Here is a 25348-nt window from a genome sequence, read left to right as displayed (position 1 = left end):
AATCACATCAGTGGCACCCATGGGCACAGGATTGGCTCTGTGCCAGCAGATATCCCCCCAAACCGGCAGAAAGGATGGGGGCTCCGTGCCCATTACTCAAGTAGTGAGTGTCAGGGCTTCTGGCTGTCTCTCCTCATCCCTGTCCCCTTTGGGTGCTCTTAGCCCACCTTTGTTCAGGCAGGCCAAGGAAGAGTGGTTAGCGTGGGCTACTCTTATCTTGGTGGTTTCAGAGCTAGCAGAATGGCAGGGCTAGAGGCTAGAGAAGGGAGCACATGCAGAAGCTTGGCAAGATGTCACAACTGCACTCTACGTCCTGGGAGCTGATTGAACCATTCCTTTGCGGGGCTATGAACATTTTGTTTTATTTTTAAACTTTATTTTCAAAATATATGCATAGAAAAATTTCAACATTGACCCTTGCAAAACCTTATGTTACAAATTTTTTCTCCTTCTCTTCCCCCCATACCCTCCCTTAGACTGCAAGTAACCCAATATATGTTAAACATGTACGGCTCTTCGTACATATTTCCACAAATATCAGGCTGCACAAGAAAAATCAGACCAAGGAGGAAAAAATGAGAAAGAAAACAAAATGCAAGGAAACAACAAAAAAATTGAAAATACTCTGTTGTGTCATTCAATCCCCACAATCCTCTTTCTGGGTGCAATGCCTTTCCCTCACAAGAGCACTGGAACTGGCCTGAATCATCTCATTGTTGAAGAGCCACATCCATCAGAAATGATCATCATGTAATTTTGTTGTTGCCGTGTACAATGATCTCCTGATTCTGCTCAATTCACTTAGTATCAGTTCATGCAAGTATCTCCAATACTTTCTGAAATCCTCCTGCTGGTTATTTCTTATAGCACAATAATATTCCATAACATTCATAGACCATAGCTTATTCAGCCATTCTCCAATTGATGGACAGCCACTCAGTTTCCAGTTTCTGGCCACTACAGAAAGGGCCGCTACAAACATTTTTGCACATGTGGGTCCTTTTCCCTCCTTTACGATCTCTTTGGGATACAGGCCCAGTAGAACTAACACTGCTGGGTCAAAGGTTATGCACATTTTGATGGCCCTTTGGGCATAGTTCCATAGTGCTCCAGTTGAAGCATTCTGAAAGGAGTGTAGGGAACCAGCCAAGCCAGCAAAGGCTCATTGCTCAGCCAAGTGGGTCCTTAGGATCAGCTGGGAAAGCACATATACCACCCCCCTCACCGCAGACCCAAGATCCCAAAAGGGAAGCATGATTTTGAGCCAAATTTGTACCTTCCCACAATCCCTGACTTTGTGCCTTCAGCTCTCAGGCAGATTCCTCTTTGCTTTGTGCACAACCTGGCGACTGGTTCCTGCTCTGTGTCAGACCCTTAAATGCTGACGTCCATCCCCATTGGAGCCCCTGCCTCCCGGCCTCTGGGTTTCATATCTGTTCTTCTCTTCTCTAGCTTCCCCTACCCCCACCAATGGTTGTCTTTTCTCCAGCTGGAAGAGTTCCCTCATTATTGGCATATGCCAGGCTGCCTCAGGCAAGAATATGACACAGACAGGAAAGTCACTTCATAGATAGAATCTGCAGGAAGTGACAATTAATTAGGTTTCCAGCTTGGGAGAAAGGGAGGAATCAAAGCTGCCTCTGAGGCTGTAATCCTGACTGGGCCCCAGGATCAACAGAAATAAGGATCCTCAGAAGAGGGAAAGTGGTTTTGTTATTACTGTTCAAAGAAAATGAATTTATTGGGGGATTTCTTGAGTTTGAGAGGGTTCAGGGTGGAGATAACCAATAGGTAACTGAGAATTCAGGACTCGAGTTCAGTATCCAGATGAGGGCTGGAAACAGATTTAGAACTCATCTTCTTGAAGATGATGATAAAAGTCATACAAGGGGATGAGTTCCCCGGTAGAAAGTAAAGCATGAGAAGCTAACAGGGTCAAGAGCAAATCCTTGACATTTTCTGGTTGGCTACTTAGTGCGAGATAAAAATGACAAAAATAATACCTTCCTCTCTAAAAGAGCAGGGAGAGAGATAGGGATTGTGCTGGGCTTTATCAGGCAGGTACCCTAGACTTTAGCAAATGAAACTGTATTAAAGATTCATATTAAAAGAGGTAATCTTACATCTAGTGTAATGTCTGGGCTAGCTTTCTGGAAGACCTCGGGTTCAGCCCGCGTCCTTGGTCTTAGTGGAGAAGTGATGAAGGCAGGAGAGCCACAAGGCTGGTCAAATGTCTCACTTCCAGTCCTCTCAGTCCTTATATACCCTATTATAATTACATCATTACAGTATACTGATTATGTGTGAACTAGAGAACCATGACATCACCCTGCTAAGTACTAAGTATATGTATATATCATCTCATCAATTCCACTGAGTTAACACCTTGTTGTAAGTATCCTTGTTTCCAGTAGACTTCTCCAAAGCTCCAGCATTTCTACAGTCTAGAAATGATTAAACGGGCAAGACAAAGCACAAGAAATGAGAGGTTTTCACAATTAGCACTTGAATATTATGTACCACTGTATACACAACTCTAAAGAAAATTTAAAAGAGAAGATATGCAATATTTGTGTGACAACAGAAGAAGCCACCTGGCTCCCATCCTGAAGGAATATATAAAAATGATCAAAGGAATGGGCAAGTAGCAAAGGATGAATGTGAGTGGTACAGTCACTGGCATCCAAAATCCTATGTGGAAACTAACACAGAGGATGTGCTGAGGCTTATGGAAATAACATTATTTTGGGGTTCAGACCAAGAACAAAGAAGAGTTAGGTCCATTTAGATCTTCTAGATGCAAAATTTCTTGGAAGAATATGGCGCACTATGAAAATGATAGAAAACAAATCTCCAGTTCTCATTTTGCTTCTAGTTTTTCAGGGAAAACCTTCAAACAGGCAAAATAGAGAAAGGATGGTAGATCCAACTAGGATAGGAGAAAGAGGCTATTCATGTACTTTCTACAAGCCCAAGACTCCTGATCATGATGAATTACACTCAGAGCGCTAAAGTAACTGATGATTGCTGCCATTGCCGACTCACAGTCAGAAATCTCTGAAAATGGAGAATTGGCCACTGGAGATAGATAATGTGTGCAATTTTTAAAAAGGGTCTTCTTCATCACAGTGAAGAGATGCCTATGGCTCACCTCACTGCAGGTTACCTGAGTGAAGTACAAGCTCTTTGAGTGAAGATCTAGTGGTAGAATCAGCCATCTCCTGTCTGTGGCCAGCTTCATTAGGTCAGCCTCAGCATCAAGTTGGCCCCAGAATAATAAGATTTTTGACAGCAGGTCTGGCAAACTATTGGGAAAGAGTTGGGCTTTGCACAGGTGATAGGAACAGTCATGCTGGTGATTTTGTTAAACCAAGTTGCCATGTCAACAAAATATATTTTGATCTTTTTCCTCAAAAAAAGTGACAAGACTTTCTCTGCAGAGAGAAAACAGAATGGAGAAACATGTAGCATATATGGAGTCTCCAGAGACGCCACCTCAAGGTCAAGGTACTCCGTGAGTCTACAACTATTCAAAAAATGAAGCTTATGAGTCTCCACTTATGTGTTTATTTTGACAAGTCAGCCAGAGGCCATAATGAGTTCAAAGCAATGACATTTCTTGAAATAGTATAGTAAGAAAATTAGCAATATAACATTTCCCCCTTAAATCTAGGAAAGGGCTGTTCAAAAATACACACGCCATCATCAATGAGAAGACTTGCCATGTCAAGGAAACACATCTGGAGGAACATATAGTACATGCTGCCACAGCATGCACTTAGAGAAGAACAGACACTCAAAATGGCTAGGAGTCATGCACAGAGGGATGCACATGTAGGCAATATGGGTGCCCAGAGCATACTCATGCCTCTGTTACTGCTTTTCAGTGAACTCCTCGTGCCGCTGTCATTGGGCTGGCTCCCATTCAGTGTGGTGTATAGTTCTTGCTCCTTATGGCTTTTCTCTGGTTCTCAAGGATTATTGTTATACTACTCCACTGGTCCAATAGTCATTGCTGTGCATCTCTCCAAGACCTGGAGTTAGCAAGTTTCTCTGGGAATCACATGGAGCATTATAAACAAAATAAATACCTCAAAAATTTTAAAACATAATAGGCTTTTAACAAATATGTATTGAATGAATGATAGTCAAAGAAGAAAAAAAGAAAACGGCATATAATAAAGGAGATTTGCAATGAAAGAAAACATGGCAGGAACGTTCATTTTGGAAAATAGGTGGAGGTAGGGAATAACTTTATCTCGGCTTTCTGAAAAAAAAATCTGAGTTGCCCTGCTAATAGGTCAGAAATCATACACACAGACTATAGAGAATTATATAGGTAGGCAGGAGAACACAGATGCTCTGAGGTTACTTTTTGAGCTTGCTTAGAATCGTTTGTATAGCAGAGTCCTCTAGCATTGTGGGATTCCCAAAACAAACCAAAGTGGGCCAAACCCATATACCTCTGAGTAGTTTCTACCATGAAGCACTCTCTTGAAATGGGTTTGAGGGGATAGGTTCCCAGTGCAGAAAATAAGAAGGGAATTATAACACATTTCCAAACCTAAGTTAGAATGTCTTCTGATACGGATGTTGCCATCAGTGAAGAGAGACTGGAGAGTTTCAAAAATATTATGTGTGGGCTACAAAGAACTCAGGGAACTTTAGAAAGGAACTACCTGAGAAACACCTCCTTAGAAATACCCTTGAATACCATACCTCAAATTCGAATTATTCTTGTTCTATTGTATTTTCATTTATTGTGTTAAATAATTGCCAATTATATTTTATTCTGCTCTCAGAAGTGTCCAGGTCCTTGACACCTTTGCCTTATAGAACTAGCTTTGCTTTGCCCTCCAGTGCTATGACTGGATGTACAGAGGATTGCTTACTCTTTCTAAAAGATCTGTATAAAAAAAGTTTCTAGGTTTTAAGTTAAAAGAGAGAAGTCAGGGGTCATTCTTTCTCTGATGAGAAGAGGCAATTGCTCATCTGAGGATTCCAGTTAAAGTGTCCAACTGAAGCTCAAAACTGGAAGCAGAGAGAAAATTCAGAGCTTCCTGCCCAGGACACCAATGTCTGACAATGAGAAACAATGGTGAAAAGTCTTCAGAGGATGCAGGGGCAATGCCTGTGCCAGGGGAGACCAAGAGCAAGCAGATCCAGAAGAAACAGTTTTGGCAACCTCTCCACAAGGAGTCAATAGCCACTGGTGCCAGAATGGATAACAACCCCCCAAATGACTTTGCTGGTTACATGGAGTCCTACATGCCATGCATGTTCCTCATGGATGTTTATTCTTTCTATGCAAAGATTGTGGCCTAGAATTATGGAAGGAATATCACTATTTTATTACTATGTGACTTAATATTTTCATTTACTTATGTTCCCTGATTAATTAGAAAGGTAAACACATTGTAGATCATTGATGAATGAAGGTTTTAAGTGGATATTGGCAATTTTAGTTCCTTGAATTCTGGGTTTAGGATTTGTTGCATGTTGGTCGCAATGTCACAGTTCTTTTTTTAAAAAATGGAATAATGATGTTAAAGAGGGAAGGGACTTTTGAGAGTATTTGGTTCAATCATTACATTTTATAGAAAATGATCCTGGGGTGCAGGGATGCTAAGGCAGGTACCCAGGACCACACAGTAGTGGCTAAATGTCAGACTCAGCTACTCTGGTCCCCAAACTCCCTCTGGCCCCAGCACAAGCCACATCAGAACCATTTCCCATTTCTTCCTCTTCCAACTTTCCCTGCTTGAGGAAGAATTCCCTCTTGGGCACTCCAACATTATCTCTTTCATGTGTTGAGGAGGAGGTTCTATCAAACCCATTTTCCAGGATGGGGGTGTCCAGAGGACAAAAAGCAGGCTTCTCTGCACACTCCTCAGCCCCTGAACCATTCTTGACACATGTAAAACAAATCCTTCAAGGCAAAGGAAATGGTTGTTCAGAAGAAAGTAGGATGAGCTGGTTATTGGCCAGAGACCTCTAAGACGCAGAAGCCAAATCCTGCAATCCCAGAACCTCCTGCTTTGGACAGCAAGAGAGCATGTGAACAAGGTGGTCAGGCCTGGGAGATGGGGAAGGCTCCTACAGCTTTCATAAGAATTTCCCCAAACTGTCCCAAATAACCAGAATTCAAATGGAGTCTGCGGGGTTGTCAGCTCTGATGAAAAGCAACTCGTCTCACACGAAACCAAATGAGCCCAGCTGAAATCTGTTCTGGTTAATTTACAGGGAGGTTGGGGACAAAATGTGAAAACCACACAAACTTCTGGCTAGGCTCTGCTCACAATATGGCTTCATTTAGAGTTCTAGCTGAGAGGCTTGAAGGGGCTGCTCAGGCTGAGCAGCCCCTTCAAGCCTCTCAGCTAGAACTCTCACTGCTAACCTTGGAAAATGCACCAGGAAAAGCCCAGGCTCCAACCCTGTGGCATTGGGAGGATAATTACTGGCCCAGGTGACATTTCCTTCCTGACTGCTATCAAGGCCACTTTCCATTTTAAATATATTTTGGATAAGTGGCCTTTCCCAGGAGGGAGTCGGATTCCCAGCACCAGAGCTGGAGACGGCAATGCAGAGAACAAACAACCTTCAACAAGTGAATTCTTAGCCTCTCGCAGCCTCAGTTTACTCATTTGTAAAATGAGACCCTTGACAGGATTGGCCCAAGTTAATGGAATGTGTCTCTGTGTGTTGGGGATGAGAAGTCAACGTGGTGCTACCCAAGTCCTAACATGGCACTTCCAAAGTCCTAATATGGTGCTGCCCCGTGGCCAAGCTCATCTGACTCACTAAAGGATGTGAGAATGGCCAGGCTCCTATAGCCCTTAGGTATCCTTGGCCAGCAACATCGTCAGAGACTATGAGCTTTATCTTTCTCCTACTGCCCACTATTGCCTCTATAATGGGCAATTTCTTATCACCAATTCCCTTCTCTATTCAGGTTTAATCATTCATTGCATCCATAGAAAGAAATGATAAAAATAATTATGTGTAGAATGGTTTTACACATACACACATTATATATACACACATATAGATATATTTGTGTCTAATGATGGCCATCTCTAAGGCCTGTGAGAGACAAGAGAAAAAAAATCAAGAAAACTCCAAATGGGGTCATGGAAAGTCATATGTGACTGAAATCATGAACAACAAAATTATACTAAGTCACATCAGCATTTATGTCAATCTACCTTCAAATTTCCCAACTTTCTGATTCTTCTCTCTCTCCTTAAACTCCATAACTCCTCTTCCCCCCCCCCCCCCCGGCTTTGTCATCCAGCCAAACTGAAGGAAATAAAAGTAAATATAAAGTAGTTGTTTCCCCCCTTTAAAAAATGAGGATTCTAGAGATCCTTTGACAAATGAGGAAGAATGATATATCAGGGATGTTCATTCTGAAGAACTTTTGAGTCGGGGAGTTCTTCCCTCTGCTGTCCCTCCACCCTCCTTTCCACTCTTCCTTCTCCTGCTATAATGACCATCTGGATGACAATGAGGGAGTTGGCATTCCTGTTCACACAGGAGTTAAATGACTTCTGTTCCTTCTATACAATTCGATCCTCCACCTCCGTGCCTTTGTATTGGTTGGCCCCATCTCACAGAATCCCTCTCTTGCTTGAAGAAGCAATTCAAGGCCCATCTTCTGATCATCTCAACTGCTAATGTCCTCTCTCTCTCTCTCTTTTTTTTTTTTTTTTTTTTTTTTGCTGAGGCAATTGGGGTTAAGTGACTTGCCCAGGGTGCCATAGCTAGGAAGTGTTAAGTGTCTCAAGTCAGATTTGAATTCAAGTCCTCCTGGACTCAGAGCTGGTGTTCTATCCACTGCACCACCCAGTTGCCTCCAATTATTGTCTGGTTTCTCAAGCTCCCAACTTACATCCAACTCATATGTATTATTTTTATTTACTTTGTTTTTGAGCCATGTATACATACGGATGAATTTGTTGTATCCTTTATTAGGATATAATTGTGGTGAGAGAAGATGGTTCCCTTTACTGGAGCAGTCTCCCTGATACTGATTACATTCCCTAGCATAGAATAGGGACTCAATAAATGCTTGTGGATTGACCAGTACTTCCTTTTTGTCCCTCTTCTAGGTCGAAAAGTAGAAGGGTAGGAGATAGGGAATGATGGGAGATAGGAAATGGTACTATCTCCCATCATTCCCCAAGTCAGAATGTAATACATGTTGCCAGCTACACTGTATAGGGGAAGGGGAGATGTCCAAAAATGAATTGTGTGGTAAAAATAAGAGACAGCAATAAAACTTTTCATATTTATTGGAAGAGCGTATCGAGAACTGGAATAGATCTCAATTAACAACAAAATCCAATCTGTTCACTTTACAGAGTCTGGGACTGAGTGCAGGGAGAGAAATAACTTTCCATCTATTCATGTCCATGTTGTCTCTCCATTAGTCTGTGGGTTCCTTGAAAGCAATGATGGGTTTTGCCTCTCTTTGCAGCATCAGAACTTAGCACAATGCCTGGCATATAGTAGGCACTTAATAAATGTTTGTAGATTGCCTAAAGTCACATTAAATAGCTGAACTAGATTTAAGTCTATATCATCTGACTCTGATTGCAGCAAGCTGACTCACACCCTTCCTCTAAGATCTGAGGACTCCAAATTTTACTGCATAGCCCCGATTTTAGCAATACTTTTATAAACATTTTGCATTACAAGACCTTAGGCTTTGAGGGCTGGAAGAGACTTTACCTCCTCTAGGTCAATGTCTTCGGTAATGTAAGAAATTTTTGTGGTTATTGGATTCCTGAGCCCTTTTGCTCCAGACTAACAAGAGATTCCCTGCTGTTTTCAGTGCTGAGTAAGCCAATGGAAGAAAAGTCCTTATAAAGGGATAAATGGATGGATGAACGGACGAACAGACATTAATTCAGTGATAAACACAAAAAAAACCACTGGAATATAAATCCAATGCTATTGACGTATGAATGGCAATCTTCCCTCAAAGTAATTCCCGTCCGTTCTCTCATTCCAAATACATTAAACTATGATGATGTTTCAGTTCCAAAAGACAAAAAAATCAGTAACCAAGCTGTAGGTCCATTACTGGGAGATATTATCTTTCTCCTTTGCCTTAATCAATAGCAAAGACACAAAACAAAAACAAAGTTACACCATGTACTTTCCAAGTATTGTGATAAGCACTAGTGATATAAAGAGGAAAAAAAAAAAAAAAAAAAACAAAGGTCCTTCATTCATGGAACTTCCTTTCTAGGGAATTATACATTAAAGGAAGAAGAAGACAGCAAACCAAGCAAATACAAAGTCTATACAAGGCAATACAAGGCATTTTCAAGACGTTTCAAGATCAAGTACTTGTATTAGTAACTCTTTACAAGAGAGAATAAAGACTTTTCAGTCTGTGTTGGATACCAAATATCCATTCTATCAAAGAACAAAACTTTTAGAAATAAAATAGCAGCACAACAATGTATTTAATGGAATTGGCTAAGGTCTCCACATTGTTTATGTGTCTAGTATTTTCAAGTTTTTATATTTCTAGTCTCAGATCTTGGTCATCTTTTTCCTGGATATCTGCATTAGTCTCCTAGATTTCTGCTTTTTCTCACCCATTTTCCACTTTCCTGTAAAAAAAATTGGTTTTTTTAAGATTTGTCAAGAAATAGTATAGCATTATTATATTTATATAAATTTATATCATATTATATTTATATATATATTATATTATAGCATTATAATACCTGTCATGGAGCTACTTCCCAGCTCTTGCTCTGAGGTAGACCAGGTCTCCAGAAAAATGCTTATTATCTCTCCCCTGAAGGTTCTGTCACTGGATAATACAGATAATACTGAAGAGTGTTGAGTTTCTGTTTCTGTTGCTCACAAAACATCTCAAATGCTCCTGGTTATCATTTAACTAGTAGAATTCAGGATTGCTTTTAGTAAATTACCTACTACAAATGGGAATTATCGAAAAGATACAACAAGGGCAGGTATTACAAATGTCATCCCAAATCAGGGGCTTACTTTTTTTTCTCTTGTACACATAAAGACCTTGGAGGAAGTCGGCTCAAATTTATAGGGCACATGCGGCCAACAGGCAAATTTTTAGCTCCCAGTTACTGCAGGTGCCTTTCCCCTTTTGTGGAATATTCATGAAGTTAGCCTCAGACTGAACTCTCTGTTGGTTGAGTAAAGGTATCATCAGTCCCCTTGGATAGTCCTGAGTCTTTCTTTTTTTAGTGAATCCAGGTGGTCCTTGCTGGATTTTTCAGCTTCTGATCCAGACACTCCCATCAGCCACTGCTACTCCAAAGACATTTCAACCATTGCTGGATAGAACTCCTGCCCTTCTAACTCTCCAGAGTTCACCTGGTCAATGGGGGATGAGGGGGAGAGGAGAAAAATTAGATCCTCCCTCGAGAGTCATTTCCTCTCTAATGATATTAAGTGAGGTAGGATTGAAAACTCTCACTCTTCTACTGCCTTATATTTATTTAGATTTCTTCTGACTGTATTTATTCTATAAGAAGTAATGTAGTATAATGGATAGTGAGCTAGCTTCAGAGCCAGGGAGACCTGGGTCCAATTTATGTCTCTGAATAGTCCTGATTATCTGAGTTTGAGCAAGTCTGTGACATCTAAAGTTCTAGGGAAATCTTTATGATAAAGTTTCAGAGAATGTGAAGATGCCTACAGATATTGGGAAAGGGGAAGAGGGCAGGATGGAGAGAGACGACAGAGAGACGACAGAGAGACGACAGAGAGACGACAGAGAGACGACAGAGAGACGACAGAGAGACGACAGAGAGACGACAGAGAGACGACAGAGAGACGACAGAGAGACGACAGAGAGACAATATTCAGGGCCCCAAGAAGTTCATCAGTATAGTCCATCAATTTCATGATGGCAAGCTTGCCAACAATGCTCTCGAGTTTCCCCAGTCACCAACAGAGTGAAACATGGCTGTGGGTTTGCTCCCATGTTTTTAGCATGATATTTTTAGCTATGTTATCAAGTGTCTTCAATGAAGACAAACATAAAAACAAATTCAGTCAACTTGCTGATGCGAAATTCTTCAACTTGAAAAGGCTAAAGCCAAAACTAAAGCAGAGGGAGTGTTGGTGCACAGTTTTTTATTTGTGGATTATTGTGTACTCAATGCAGCCTCTGAAGCAGAAATGCAACAAAATATAAATTGACAAAAATGACTACTTTTGGCCTAACAATTAACACCAAGAAAATACAGGTACTCCATCAGTCAGCACTACACCATCCATATGTGGAACCATCAGTAATTGGTGAAATTTTGAATGCTATGGATAAGTTCACTTACCTGGGCAGTATATTTTCCAGGGATATCCACATTGATAATGAGATTTGTTAGAATACATGGGAGCCATCTGACAGTGGCTGCTGGAGATTCAACCCAGAATGGATCTCCTCATGTGAGAGGATGATACAAGGAGATTGAGAGGCAGTTGTTGCTCTCTGACGTCTCTAACTGAGAGGCCATGGCATTGTCTGACCTCCCTCCTCTTCCCACAATTTATCTCGTTCCCAGTCTGCAACACCTGTGTCAGCAAAGGCTGCCCTGCAACTCCTTCAGATGCTGTGATTCACAGCTGTGGAGGCTCTCAGGGAACTGACCTGTCTCTTAACAATTCCCGTGTTTGGGGGTGGGGATTGCTGTTATTTCCTCCTCCCCCACCACAGCATGGTCCGCACATTGATGAATGCTAGCAGCATTATCACCTCTGGATAGTTGTAGCAGGTGTTGATCTTTTAAAATATCATGGAGGCAAACTTTCAAATGGAAAAGAGGACTGTGGTCATAACAGGCATTTCAATCTCTCACCAGTGTCCTGGCTCAGCCCTTTGATGTGTTGGCCTATTTAATTACCCTGACTAAAAGAGTTGTACCAGGACTCTTCTTCCTTATCTCTGGAAGGATCCTTCTCATGAACAGCTCTGGTTCTTATAATTCTTGCCCCATGTTCAGGTGCCATATGTTGGAATACACAGGAGAGCTGTTGGAATACACCTGAGCCACCTGACAATGGCTGCTGAAGGTCCAACCCAGAATGGATCTCCTCTTGTGAAAGGATGATACAAGGAGACTGAGAGGCAGCTGCTATTCTCTGATCTCTCTCCTCTTCTTTCTGCCTCCAATTTATCTCATTCTCAGCCTCAATTTATCTCATATCTCATGCCTCAGCACCTGTGTCAGCAAAGGCTGCCTTGCAATTCCTTCAGATGCTATACTCCACAGCTGTGGAGGCTCTCGGAGAATTGACCTGTCCCTTCACAAGAGATTGACACACACACATTGCCAGAGCTAGCTCCCTGTTTGGAAGATTCCAAAGAAAAATGTAGGAGAGGAGAGTTATTAGACTGACTACCAAACTGAAGGTCTACAGAGCTGTTGTGCTGACTTCATTGTTGTATGCCTGTAATACCTGGACAGTATACCAGTAACTGTTATAGGCCAGACCTCTGAATTTGAAACAAGCATTCTTACAAGGTGCTAAGTCAGTGGAATTGATAAAGACAATGGTTGTTTAGCATGGTGCTTAACAGTTCTCTAGTTCAGTACATGTACTTAGTACTTACTATATAGTTCCACAAGATTCACACCAATGATGAGAGAGGATATAAGCTCAGACAAATTCAGCCAGAATCAGAACTAGGGAAGACAGAGAAGTGGTGGCAGGCTTTCCTCCTTGGCTTCTTCACTAAAACCAAGATTCTGGAAGGCCTCCAGAAAGGTAGCCGAGCCCCAAGTGAAGGAGATAGAACTTTGAAGGAGACAAAGGATTTGGACTTTAACCCCTGGCTACATGTGTGGTGATTACTGAACTGAAATGAAGGCTGCTCTCAGAGACCCCAAGAAAACTTCAAAAGAGAACATTACATTTTAGAGAGAATATTACAAGTAACATGCCAGGAAACTTCAATTGTTTCCATTTGAATTGTGCTAGGAAGATTCTGAAGATCATCTGGCAGGAAAAGATAGCAGACACTGGGGTCCTTTCTCAAATTAAACTATTAAGCATTCCAATCTACTGCAGAGAGCATTATTCCATTGGGCTGGTTACATTGTTCAAATGTCAAATGTATGCTTACCAAAAAATAATTATTTTATGGAGAACTCATACATGGCGATCGCTCATAAGGTGGTCAGAAAAAGTGATACAAGAACACTCTCAAGATATCTCTTAAGAATTTTAGTATCAATTGTATGACATGGGAGATACTGGCATAGGACCATCCAGCATGGTGTGTCCTCATCAGAGAAGGCACTGTGCTGTATGAGAAAAGCAGAATTGAATTAGCCCAAAAGTAACATGAGATGTGCAAAATAAGAGAAGCCCCGCAAATGTTCATATGGACTATTTGTGTTTTACCTATGGCAGAGAATTTTGAGCTCATATTGGTCTCATCAGCCACAATCAGACACACTGTAACTTAACTCTAACATAGAGATGTCATTTTGATCTTCTTTGAGAACAAAGAAGAACCACCCAGCTTCCATTTGCTCAATTTTAATTTTTCCCACTAGTATTTTTTTCCAATTACATGTACAAATAGTTTTCAACATTCATTTTTGTAATACTGCATTCCAATTTTTTTTCGTCAATGAATTTTTATGCCTCTCTTTCTATTTTGCCGATTCAGCTTTTTAAGGCATTCTTCTTCCTTTTGGTTTTTTGTATTTCCTTCATCATTTAGCCCAGTCTAGCTTTTGTTCTGGTATTAGTTTCTTCATTAATTTTTGTGTCTCCTTTACCAAGTTGTTGACTTGTTTTTGATTATTTTTTAGTATCATTTTCGTTTTGCTTCCCATTTTTTTCTCTACCTTTCTTACTTGATTTTCAAAATTCTTTTTGAGCTCTTTCATGGCCTGAAATCAATTCATATTTTTTGGAGGCTTTGGACACAGGGACTTTGATTTTGTTATCCTCTGAGTGTGTGTTTTGATTTTCCTTGTAACATAATAATTTTCTATTGTCAGAATTGTTTTCTGTTGCTTATTCATTTCTCCTAGATTATTGTTTCATTTTTAAATTCTTGTTAAAGTAGGATTCTGCTTCCAGGGTGAAAGGAGCACTGTCCCAAGCTTCAGCTATTTTCAGAGATACTTCTTGGAATGTGAAGTTTTTCCAAGAAGACATGATCAAAAAAAGATGTGCTTATTACTTTCCTGTACTATGATCTGTCTCTAATCTGTGATTGACCACAACCTGGAACCATGAAGACACTGCTCCATTGTGGCCAGTAACACTGTGTGCTTGTGGGTCTACTCTGCCTGGGACTACCACCTAGGGCTTGGACCTGGATCTAAGTAGGACAAAACAATAGAGTCCTGCTTAAGTGTGAAAAAAGATATTTCCTTCTGATCAGTTGTTTGAGCCCTTTTGGTCAGTGGGTTGAGCAAGTCAGTCATCCCAGTTTTGGGAGGCCCAGTCTCTGCTGCACAGTCTGTGCTGGACTGTGCTCCAATCTTACCCTGATGTAAAAGACTTTTCCTGCCAATCTCCTAAGTTGTCTTGGGCTGGAAAATTGTTTCACTTTGTCTTTTTGTAGGCTGTGCTGTTCAGAATTTGTTTAGAGTCATTATTTTAAAATACTTGTAGGAGTTTGGGAGAAAGCTCAGGCATATCCCTACTCACCTCTGCCATTTTGTCTTCACCCTTTACCAAAAATCACTTAAGTATTAAGAACAGTCATTAAATAGAAGGGCTAACCCAGGGCATAAAAGCAGAGTAACTGGTTCCTTTTTTCCTCTATTTTTCATCACTAAAATTTCAAATATTTCTCTCTTATAGCATGCTTTGATTTTGTCAGACAATTGACTGGTCACAAAATGCATCAGGACCTGTTTCTACTGAGAACAGGCTGGTGATAACCCAGTCCTCAGGACCAGAAATGAGCAAGTCCTAATGAATTCAAAGTACACACAATTATCGCAGAAGTAGAAACTCCTTGCCCAAAGCTGATCTAATCATAGAGTCAGCTCTTAAACCATCCCATTCTCCTGGGAATTCTTTGGTCCAGGAATGAGTCAGGAACGCTCTCTACCATCTGGGTCAGCTGTGGACTGGGCTTGGGTTCCTGAAACTTGGCCAAAACTGGGCTGGTCATAAGAATTAAGCCACTGGGAGAGAGTCTCATTAATGATTTTAGAGCAGAAAGGGGCCTTAGAGATCAATGAAACAAACCTTCTCATTTCACAGAAGACAAGACTAAGATGATGACTAAAATAAAGGTTAGATGACCTTTTGGGCTAATTCAATTCTGCTTTTCTCATACAGTGCTGTTGGGTGGTCTAATGTATAGAGTTTCAGATTCTGACTCAGGAATCTTGAGTTCTAATCTTTCCTCAGATTTTTACTAGTTGTGTGGTCCTGGCCAAATCACTTTACCTCTGTGGACCTCAATTTTCTAATCTGTAAAATGAGCGCTAAAACAACCCTCATGTCCTACAGCTATTATGAGAATAAGAATGAGATATTATAAAGCACATGGCAGGATGTCAGTGCCATATTTGGGCATGCTGCAAGAAAAATGAAGAGGCTTTGTACACTGGTGGAACCATAGCTGCCCCTGCTACTGAGGAGGACTTTGGAGGGGCACCCTCAATTAAAATATACCCGCTTTCATGTTTTTAGGGTATTCTTTGGGGTAGAGTGACAGGGAATAGCTAATTGAATTTGAAATTAGAAGACCTGGATTTGAATACAATTTTGCCAATGATGTGACTATGGGAAGGTTACTCAGGTACTGACAAATATCAGAGTTCAGTCTCAATGTGTACTGCTGCTGCTGCTGCTGCTTTATCCCCGAGCTTCAGTTTCCTTATCTTCAAAATGAAGAAATTGGACTGCAGGATCCCTAAGCTTCTTTTCAAATGAAAAGAAAAAAAAGAAAAATCCCAACCTCTCGAAGATGTTGTAAGCTAAGTCCATTGCACAGTCAAGAGTGATGGATAAATGTCAGCTGCTGGTATTGCTTCAGTGTTATCTTTGTGTCAGAGGCTTCTTGACCCTCTTGATCAGGGTTCTGGGACCCTGTAGGAAGCCTTTCACCCACTAGATTTATTGTCTCCACCCCAGGTAGAACTTCAGTGTCTACCACTTCCCCAAAGAAAGCCGCTAGTTCCTCTGAGAAGCATTTAGGCTCAAAATGGTTCCAAACCGAAGGTTTTGATTTGCACCATAAAAGACAGAGAAAATGCTTTCCTCTGAATCATGACAAGAAACAAATATTCTTTCAGTCCCCCTTAGTCTTAGGGTGGTTTGTTGTTATTTGTTCTCGAAGACAAGCATGACATCAGAGAGGTGAGGCCGTACGTGTAGGATTTAAGTGAGGGAGGTTGTGCAAAGTCATCAGCCTCATTTTCTCCTCCAGAGACATCTAGTTCCAGTGACCAGATGGAGATCAGAGTGACTAGAGATAGCTCTGATGCAATAGAAGACCTTGGTCCTTTTAAGCTAAGGTCTCTCCCAGGTCTCATTTTGACTGAGGCAACTATCTGTAAATGACTACAACTAAGTAAGAAATGAGTCAAAAAGGGATTCAATCTGGGATGGGGTAGTCTAGCTCTACCTTGCCTCTGACCTTTGCTCTCTGTAGGCATTGATCTTCCTACTGTCCTGTCTTCAGTTCCAATGCTCCATGACACTTGGGCCCCTTCTGACACTGTCAGTGCCGGGAAACAGCCCAGGTACCAGCTCTCCATGGCATCCTCTCTGATGATGGCAAGAGTTCCATCCATTGCAGAATCATGGTTTGAGAGCTAGACAGACTTTGAAAATCAGTTAGTCCAGCTCCCTCCTCTTAGAGATAAGGAAGCCAGGGCCAGAGTTTAAGAGATTTAAGAACAAGTGACAGTCAGAATTTAATCCAAAGTGGGGTCTTCGATTGCACATCTAGCTTCTTTCCTACATGTCTTTACTAGTAAATCCTAGGACTATAACTCTCATGTTGGAAGGGGAAGGGACTACAGAGGCATCTAGTCTGGTCTAATGCCCCAATTACCAAGGAGGAAATTGAGGCTCATGGATATGAATAGACCTGTCCAACATTCCACATGTAACAAGACTTTGAGACAGGATTTGAACCCATCCAGAGCCAATGGTCTTTCCACTGTCTTGGACTTCAGAAGTCACTCGGTTCAATCCCTTCATTTTACAGACAACAATAGCTAGTCTACACCTAGCAATGTAAGGTTTGCAAAGTGTAATAACATATGTTGTTGCATTTGATCCTCACAATAACCTATGAGTTAGGTACTATTATTAGTTCCATTTTACAGATGAGGAAACTGAGACTTGTGAGATGAAGTTACTAACTCACGGTCACAGACTTAATGTCAGAATTGGGATATGAACCCAGATTTTTGTCTCCAGAACCAATAGTCTTTAGTTGGACTAGGAAGTCTTCATAGTTGTAGATTTTGTTAAGCTTTATAACTCTAGCAAAGATATTCCTCCCCCAGTTCTAAATCTTTATGGCATTTCTGTGAGCCATAATTATTTTATTTTTCCTTCTGAGAGGAACAAAGTAAGACACTGTGTTCTGAACAATAACCTTGGAACAGTAGCCCTGCTCCCTGAAGAAAACTCTTTGCAGCTGCAGGCCCCTGGAACAAGCCACTTTGGTCTCTCTGTGGGTCAGCCCTCACCTCCAAGACTTACATTCCAATCGTTCTCTGGGCCAGACTCAACCAGCCATTGTCTGGTCTGGAAGCTCAAGTCATCATTGAATGGAAGACCTAATACTTTACAGCTAGCAAATGGCCTGCTCAGAGCCACTTCAGTGGCCCAGCAGAAATAACCTCCATGGATCAGCCACCCTGTAGCCAGGATCCAGCTTCAAGATCAGTGAAAATCAGGCTGCTAATGAGGTACAATCATGAGTCTAATCTCTCTCTTGCATCTCAGTAGCAAGTTGTTGATAAAAACATTTGGCCAACATTTATAATATTAGAAGCCTTTCCTTGACCAAAGAGTCCATTTTGGGGGAGATGGATTGACCAGAGAGTTAAGCTAATTAAAAACACATTTGGAAATAATCTGGGCAGGTTCCCAAATGACAAAAGCAGAAGAATTTCAAAATCAAACCAACCACTACACGCGTAATTCCTTCCATTGGAGCAGGTTGGGAGGGCCTCCTCTCTGCTGGGCTGGGCCAACACATCTGAGTGGGGTTGAGCCAAAGGTTAGTGGCTTAGTTTTTTAGGGGTGAGGTGAGTTCATTTCTGTCTCTGAAGCTGAAGACAAGAGCAAAATACAGAGCTAACCCCTTCACCATCACAACTCCTTTCTTATTCAATTTCTGAACAATTTTAAGTGTTCATATTAAAACTGGATTCAACTTAATCTAATGCAAACCAATGAACATTTATTAACACACTATACAAAAGATGTGATAAACATGGCACAAGGTCCAATGTCCCTTCAATATAAAGAACATTCTCATCACTAGAATTGTTCATAAATGAAAGTTGCTTTCCATCAATGGAAGTATTCAAACAGATGACAAGGTACTTGGGTTCTCTGAATGAAAGATTCTACTAGTTGGAAAGGAACTTAAAATACATATAATCCACCCTATTATTGCATTGTAGGAATTTCTTTGCAATATCACCAGTTGATGATCTCACTCTGGAATCACGATCTACATATAATTGTTGGTTTTTCTAAATTCATTTTCCCAATAGCTTCTACCCATTGGTATTCATTCTAGGCTCCCTTGGGAATCTTCTAAGATCTCTTCCAGCTTTAGGTCTATGGTTGGACAGTGCAGAGCCAACTGAAACAAAAAAGGACCTTATTCCTATCCGACCACATCTAGTCCGTGGTATTTTAGAAATTCAGTGTTTTCAAAAGAGAAACCATTTGGGGCTTGATAATATTTTTCAGAAATAAGACACCCCTCCCTCAAGGAAGACAAAATCATCTTTCCAAGAAACCAATGAATGCAGGTTTTGCCAAGTGGAAACCCCTCTTTAATTTAAAACTCCCTGTCCCCTAGTGGTCTGTCTTTTCTGGGTGCCATCAGTAAGAATGCTGTTTACAGGCCCAGAGCATAATGACTCATGGAGGAAAGCCTGAAGCCCTCAAACCAGCTGTCTGAATTATCAGCCAAGAACTGCCTGAAAGCATGTGCTTCTCCCTTTAGCATCTGGATTCTGAGGCAGAACATATTTGAATGATAAGCAATAAGAGCAATTGAAAGTAATTAGATTCAAAAACTTTGAACGAACCATGAGTCTTTTCCAGGGAGGAGCTGCAGTCTCCCAAATCATAGGACTGTGAGCTCTGGGAATTCAAAGAAACTTTTAGAGGTCATTGAACTCAACCCCTTTCCCTTTTCTAGGGGAAAAGAAACTCAGCCTTCTTTCCAATGGAAGGAGTTACCGCCTGTTTTGCTCTGAGGTCTAATTCACTGATAGCCTGCATGAGGACTTCCTCTCAGAGCATCCCTTTCCCTATCCCTTTCCCTACCTTTTCATCTGATGAGATAAGAGACAGCTTAGTCAGTCAGAAGGGCCTGGATTGCACTTTTACCTCCAATACCTTCATCGCCACTACTTATTCCACTCAGGAATAAATCACTTCACTCCTTGATGGGCCCAGGAAGTTCTTCAAACTGTGCTCATAGATGAGTTACCTCTCTCCCTTGGTGAAGAGAATGTCTACCTCAAGGAGTTTCAATAAAATTTCAGACCTGAACCAAAAAATAGAGGTAGAGAAGAGAAATATAATGGCACTACTTACTCTCAGGATTTTTATGAGGAAGCTCTTTGTAAATTTTAAAGGGATACCAAAATTTGAGTTGTTATCATTAATACCCTATCATCACAGGAGGCATGATGGTGTACAGGTAAGAAGTGATGGATTTGGAGTCAAAGATCCTGAGTTCAAATTATTTCTTTGCTTCAAATTGCATGTGTATTCTTAAACGAGTGACTCAGTTTCCTCAGCAGTAAGGTAAGGGGGTGGTTTAGCTGACCTCAGACCTTTTTTGTGTGTCTATTATCTATGATCCTGTGAATCCATCATGAAGATTTTTTTTCCTTTTGAGTCAGTATTGCCACTTGATTGGTCCTTCCATCTCTTCTTGGGTTGACACAAGCTCTAATGGGAGATTATATAGAAGAAAGAAAATTATCCTGTCCCCAACTCCATCCTTCTTTATCCAAACTTGTCATCAGGAAGGCTTTGATCTAGCCCAGAAAAAAATGGTAAGAAGTTGGGTAAGAAGCCTTGTTCCATCACACATGTGGTCAGTTTAGGGAATGACATCTTGTAAAAACCCACTCACCTCTCCCCCCCAATGCATCAGCAGGAAAATATATGAGGTGTGTTGGCCACATATTAACAATGAGTGGTGCTCAGAATGGAAGGGAAGGTGATGTTTTCTTTGCTTGAAGAACACATCTGCCACATACATGCTTCCTAAAAGTGAGACATGCTTTGATCTTCATTTTCAAAGCTCACTTGTCTTAACAATCACCAAAAGTCCACCTGGAAAAGAAATGAGAAAGCCAGTTTTCAGGACAAGCTGAAGTGGACAGTGCAGGTCATTCACCTCATGTGGGAGTTCATTGTACTAGGGATGGAAAACTCGGAGTCTGGCTCATTGGAAACTTTGAACCATTGACTCTCAGCTGGCAAGAAACAATCTTTCTGTCTCCAGTCCTCTTGCACTTTCCTTAAAATCTGCAGCCACTCCTCTGGTGAGGTTACCAAATTTCATTTGAGGTAAGTGCTTTCTCCACCCAACAGGGAATGCTGCTTATGAGCTAAGGATGGGATGGAAGGAGCTTCAGCAAAGTAATAACTCCAGCCAACAAAGAGGGAACAAGGAAGACTACCTTCTTATAAAGAGGAGAAGAAACTTAGAAAGACAAGTGAAAGACACTGATGTAGGGTATCAGAGAAATTTAGACTCATGTCAGACTTTGAAAGATTACACACACATACACACCGAGAGAGAGAGAGAGAGAGAGAGAGAGAGAGAGAGAGAGAGAGAGAGAAAGAGAGAAAAAGAGAGAGACTGACATTGCATGTGCCCTACAAGAAGCCTCTTTCCATTCCTTCTTAATAGTGGTTCCTTATTTCCCTAATTTGTCCTATATGCATCATGTTTTTATTTGACATCTTGTGTAATATTTATACATCTTTATTTTTCTTTTCATAGTATCTCTACCATTTGAGTGAGAGCTCCTTAAGGATAAGTACTAGCTTTTGCTTTTCTTTGTATCCCCAGTTCTAGTACAATGCCTGATACACAGTATGTGCTTAATAAATGTTAACCAATGGACCAGTATGGCACAAGTTATATAATGGAACTAAAAGTAATATTTTAAAAAGTGCTCTCCATAAGTACTGATATTCAATAGCAGTGAGAATCAAAGGTAATATGACATTGAAATCTCCCTAATTATATTTTAGCCTTGATTGTTATTATTAATAAATTAATGGGTAGAAGCCCGGACAGTGGATATAGTCAACATCAAAGAAGAAGATGAAGGATCGAACCTTACCTTTGAAACATTCTATGTATGTTACAAGCCTCTCAGTACCTCAGGGCCACCTCTTCAAGTGGCTAGTGCCTCGAAGGCCTTTCCTTCAAGCTGTAAATCTATAATCTTATGAGCATAATTGTAAAGAAGGTACCTATCTACATTGATGAAATTCCAGGAATAGCCCCTATTTTTTATGCATTAATGGAAGATCGTTGGATGACAATCAGTTACAATTTGACACTTATTTTACTCTTTAAAGCCTTTTTTATATCTATCATCTCATTTTTAAAAAATTCTTCTCCTGCCAAGACAAGGTTGAACTGCATCCCGATTTCCAGATGAGGAAACAATTAACTGCTCCAATGAAGAACAGATGCTCCTTGAGGATTCCTTTCCTTGTCTCATCAATGCCTGGAATAAAATGGAGTTTAATAAATTCTTGTTGACCCATTTATTGAGATATGATGAGTCCTGTGCAGGGAGCTCAGATTACATATATAAAAATGAGCTATTTCCTGTCTTCAAGGAGGTTATACTCTATTAGCTCAGAAGAAGATTATATGACTTACCTAACCTTCCACTCTTGGTTAAAGACCAATTCAGAAACAGAACATTAAATGTCCCATGATTTCTCTTAACTAAGTTATCTCTGTTTAGATTTGTAACCTTCATAAGACTCGCCATGATTTGGGGAGAGAATGATGAATCAAAGCAATATTTTTGTATGAAAAAGTGAAGTTGATGAGAGAATTTTAGAGTAGAAAACATTCTTCATTTCTTCTTCAAGACTGACATGCGATTTCCTGTTTTCTTTGGGGAGATACTCCTAGACAGAAAAAAAGAAAAAAACCTCAGCAAGTGTAGGTCGTATAAGCAAAAGCAATTTCTCTGATTTTCAGCTTGGCTCTCTAGAAACTTTGAGGAAATTCCCTTTGTATGAGATTGGGATCTTTCTCTTGGTTATTCTGAGCTATCTTGCTTTTATTTTAAAGTCACTCATGGATATTTTCTGGTATTTCCTAATCTATAGAATTTCTCTAATCTATAGCCCTTAGGTAGATGAATTTGTTTACTTTTTATTATATGTGATAGTCTTTTGTGTAACTAGATTTTAGATGGGAAGGAGGAAAGTTAGTAAGTGTAAGTTTGACGTATCCTCCCTTTTAAGGAGTGTTGCCCATGAAAGGAAGTAGTTTTATTGCTTCTAAACCTTTTTAAAAAATCAAGTCCCTAGACGAGCAGTATCTGGGGGCTGAGGTCAGTCAGATACGATTCTAGTTCAATTATCTCCTCTTGCAAAGAAGATCAGAACAGTCAGACTCCTAGTCTCTTGTCCCCTGCAGGAAAATGTCAAAATCTTTGAAGATTCCAGAGATATTTGTTTAAGCTTCCCCACAAGTTGCATCTAGACAACCCATATGGAAATCTACCTCTTACATGGACAGCACATAAATCATATCTCATTTGCTCAGACACAGAATCTCTTCCCTCCTCAAATTCTCATCCTGATATGATGAAGCCTGTTTCATTTTTTTGTCTTTTGATTATTAACTCAACTCAGGCTAGTTTCCCTACCTCCTTCTGTAACAGTAGGACTTCTGGGACTCTTGAAAGGAAAGGATGTACTTGAATATTAGCAGTCACTGGATTCTCCTCCCTATCCATTTCTCTTGAGACAGAAACCTCTTGAGTATATAAATAAATCATCAATTTCCCCCTAAATTTATTTTCTTTTAATTCCCAATGTTGATTATTACTTGAGTAACAATTTTATTTAATTTTATAAAGAGACAGTATATACTTTTATTTATTTATTTATTCATATATTTTTGTTGTTGAGTAATAAAGTCACATCTGACTCTTCTCAATCCCATTTGGGGTTTTCTTGGCAAAGAAACTGAAATGGTTTACTAAATTATCTTCTCTAGCTCATTATAAAGATAAGGAAACCGAGTTAAATATATATTTGCTAGACATACTGCTATAGTAAGTGTCTGAGGCCACATTTGAATTATGAAGTTCCTGACTCCAGGATTGGAAAACTCTTATCTACCCACTACCTAGTTCCTCATTTATATATGTTTATAAATATGTTATCTATGTTTTATGTAATAATTTTACTTAATTTTATAGAGAGACAGTATGCAGTACACTATAGTGGATAAAGACATGACTGTGAAGTCAAAAGTATCCAGAGCCAAGAATTGCCTCTGACCAAACCTGGTTGTGTGATCTTGGGAAAATCACATAGCTTCTCAATGCCCCCAAGAAATTCTCTTAGACTGTAAATTACAGAATAATTGCCAATCTAGTAGATACTGGACACTTGGTTAAGTAATGAAATGAAATCTCCCTGATCCCTCACAGAGATTACAGTCTCCTGGGGACATACACAGTACATATACCATCAGGAAATGGCAAACTGAATAGAAATCAGCTTTAGAGCAAAGAGACATGGGTAGGAATGATAACATGTAGGGATATTGGTGAAGGCTTCATGGTGGAAGTGGTTCTAGAGCTGAACCTCCAAGAGAGTTACAGGTTCCAAGAGACACAGATAATAGGATAGTCTTCCAGCTCTATAGGATTATAAGAGGTACTTACTGCTTCTCTAATCAAAATGAATTACCTTTTTCAGAATTCAGGAGATGTCTAGCATATAGCTCCAGGCCAGGGAATCTTAACTTAATTCTGATTTTAATCGCCCAGATATTTGTGAATGATCATACCCTCTGTGACCAACCATGGTTTTGTTTTAATGGAAACTTCAGCACTCCTTCTGAACTATTCCATTATCTTCATGTCCTCAGTCCCTGACCTAGTGCCTACAAGACAGTCAGAAATTGATAAATACTCATGTTGGATTAATTGACCTTCCACAAAAGTTAATCTGACATGCTCAACTCCTACACCTTGCTCCAGTCACTCTCCAAGAAGAAAGCTTCCCCATGCTGCAGTCTCCATGCTGCAAGTAAGAATAGAGTATCCCCATTTCCAAAATATATAGAGAATTGACTCTAATTTATAAGAAATCAAGCCATTCTCCAATTGATAAATGGTCAAAGGATATGAACAGACAATTCTCAGATGAAGAAATTGAAACTATTTCTAGCCATATGAAAAGATGCTCCAAGTCATTATTAATTAGAGAAATGCAAATTAAGACAACTCTGAGATACCACTATACACCTGTCAGACTGGCTAGCATGACAGGGAAAGATAATGCGGAATGTTGGAGAGGATGTGGGAAAACAGGGACACTAATACATTGTTGGTGGAGTTGTGAATACATCCTACCATTCTGGAGAGCAATTTGGAACTATGCTCAAAAATATCAAACTGTGCATACCCTTTGAGCCAGCAGTGTTACTACTGGGCTTATATTCCAAAGAGATCATAAAGAGGGGAAAGGGACCTTGTATGTGCAAGAATGTTTGTGGCAGCTCTGTTTGTAGTGGCCAGAAACTGGAAACTGAGTGGATGCCCATCAGTTGGAGAATGGCTGAATAAATTGTGGTATATGAATATTATGGAATATTATTGTTCTGTAAGAAATGACCAACAGGATGATTTCAGAAAGGCCTGGAGAGACTTACACGAACTGATGCTGAGTGAAATGAGCAGGACCAGGAGATCATTCTATACTTCAACAACAATACTATATGAGGATCAATTCTGATGGATCTGGCCATCCTCAGCAATGAGATGAACCAAATCAGTTCCAATGGAGCAGTAAGGAACTGAACCAGCTACGCCCAGCAAAAGAATTCTGGGAGATGACTAAAAACCATTACATTGAATTCCCA

The sequence above is a fragment of the Sarcophilus harrisii genome, chromosome 4 (assembly GCF_902635505.1).
Source record: "Sarcophilus harrisii chromosome 4, mSarHar1.11, whole genome shotgun sequence".
NCBI lineage: Eukaryota > Metazoa > Chordata > Mammalia > Dasyuromorphia > Dasyuridae > Sarcophilus > Sarcophilus harrisii.
This window is presented reverse-complemented; position numbering follows the sequence as displayed.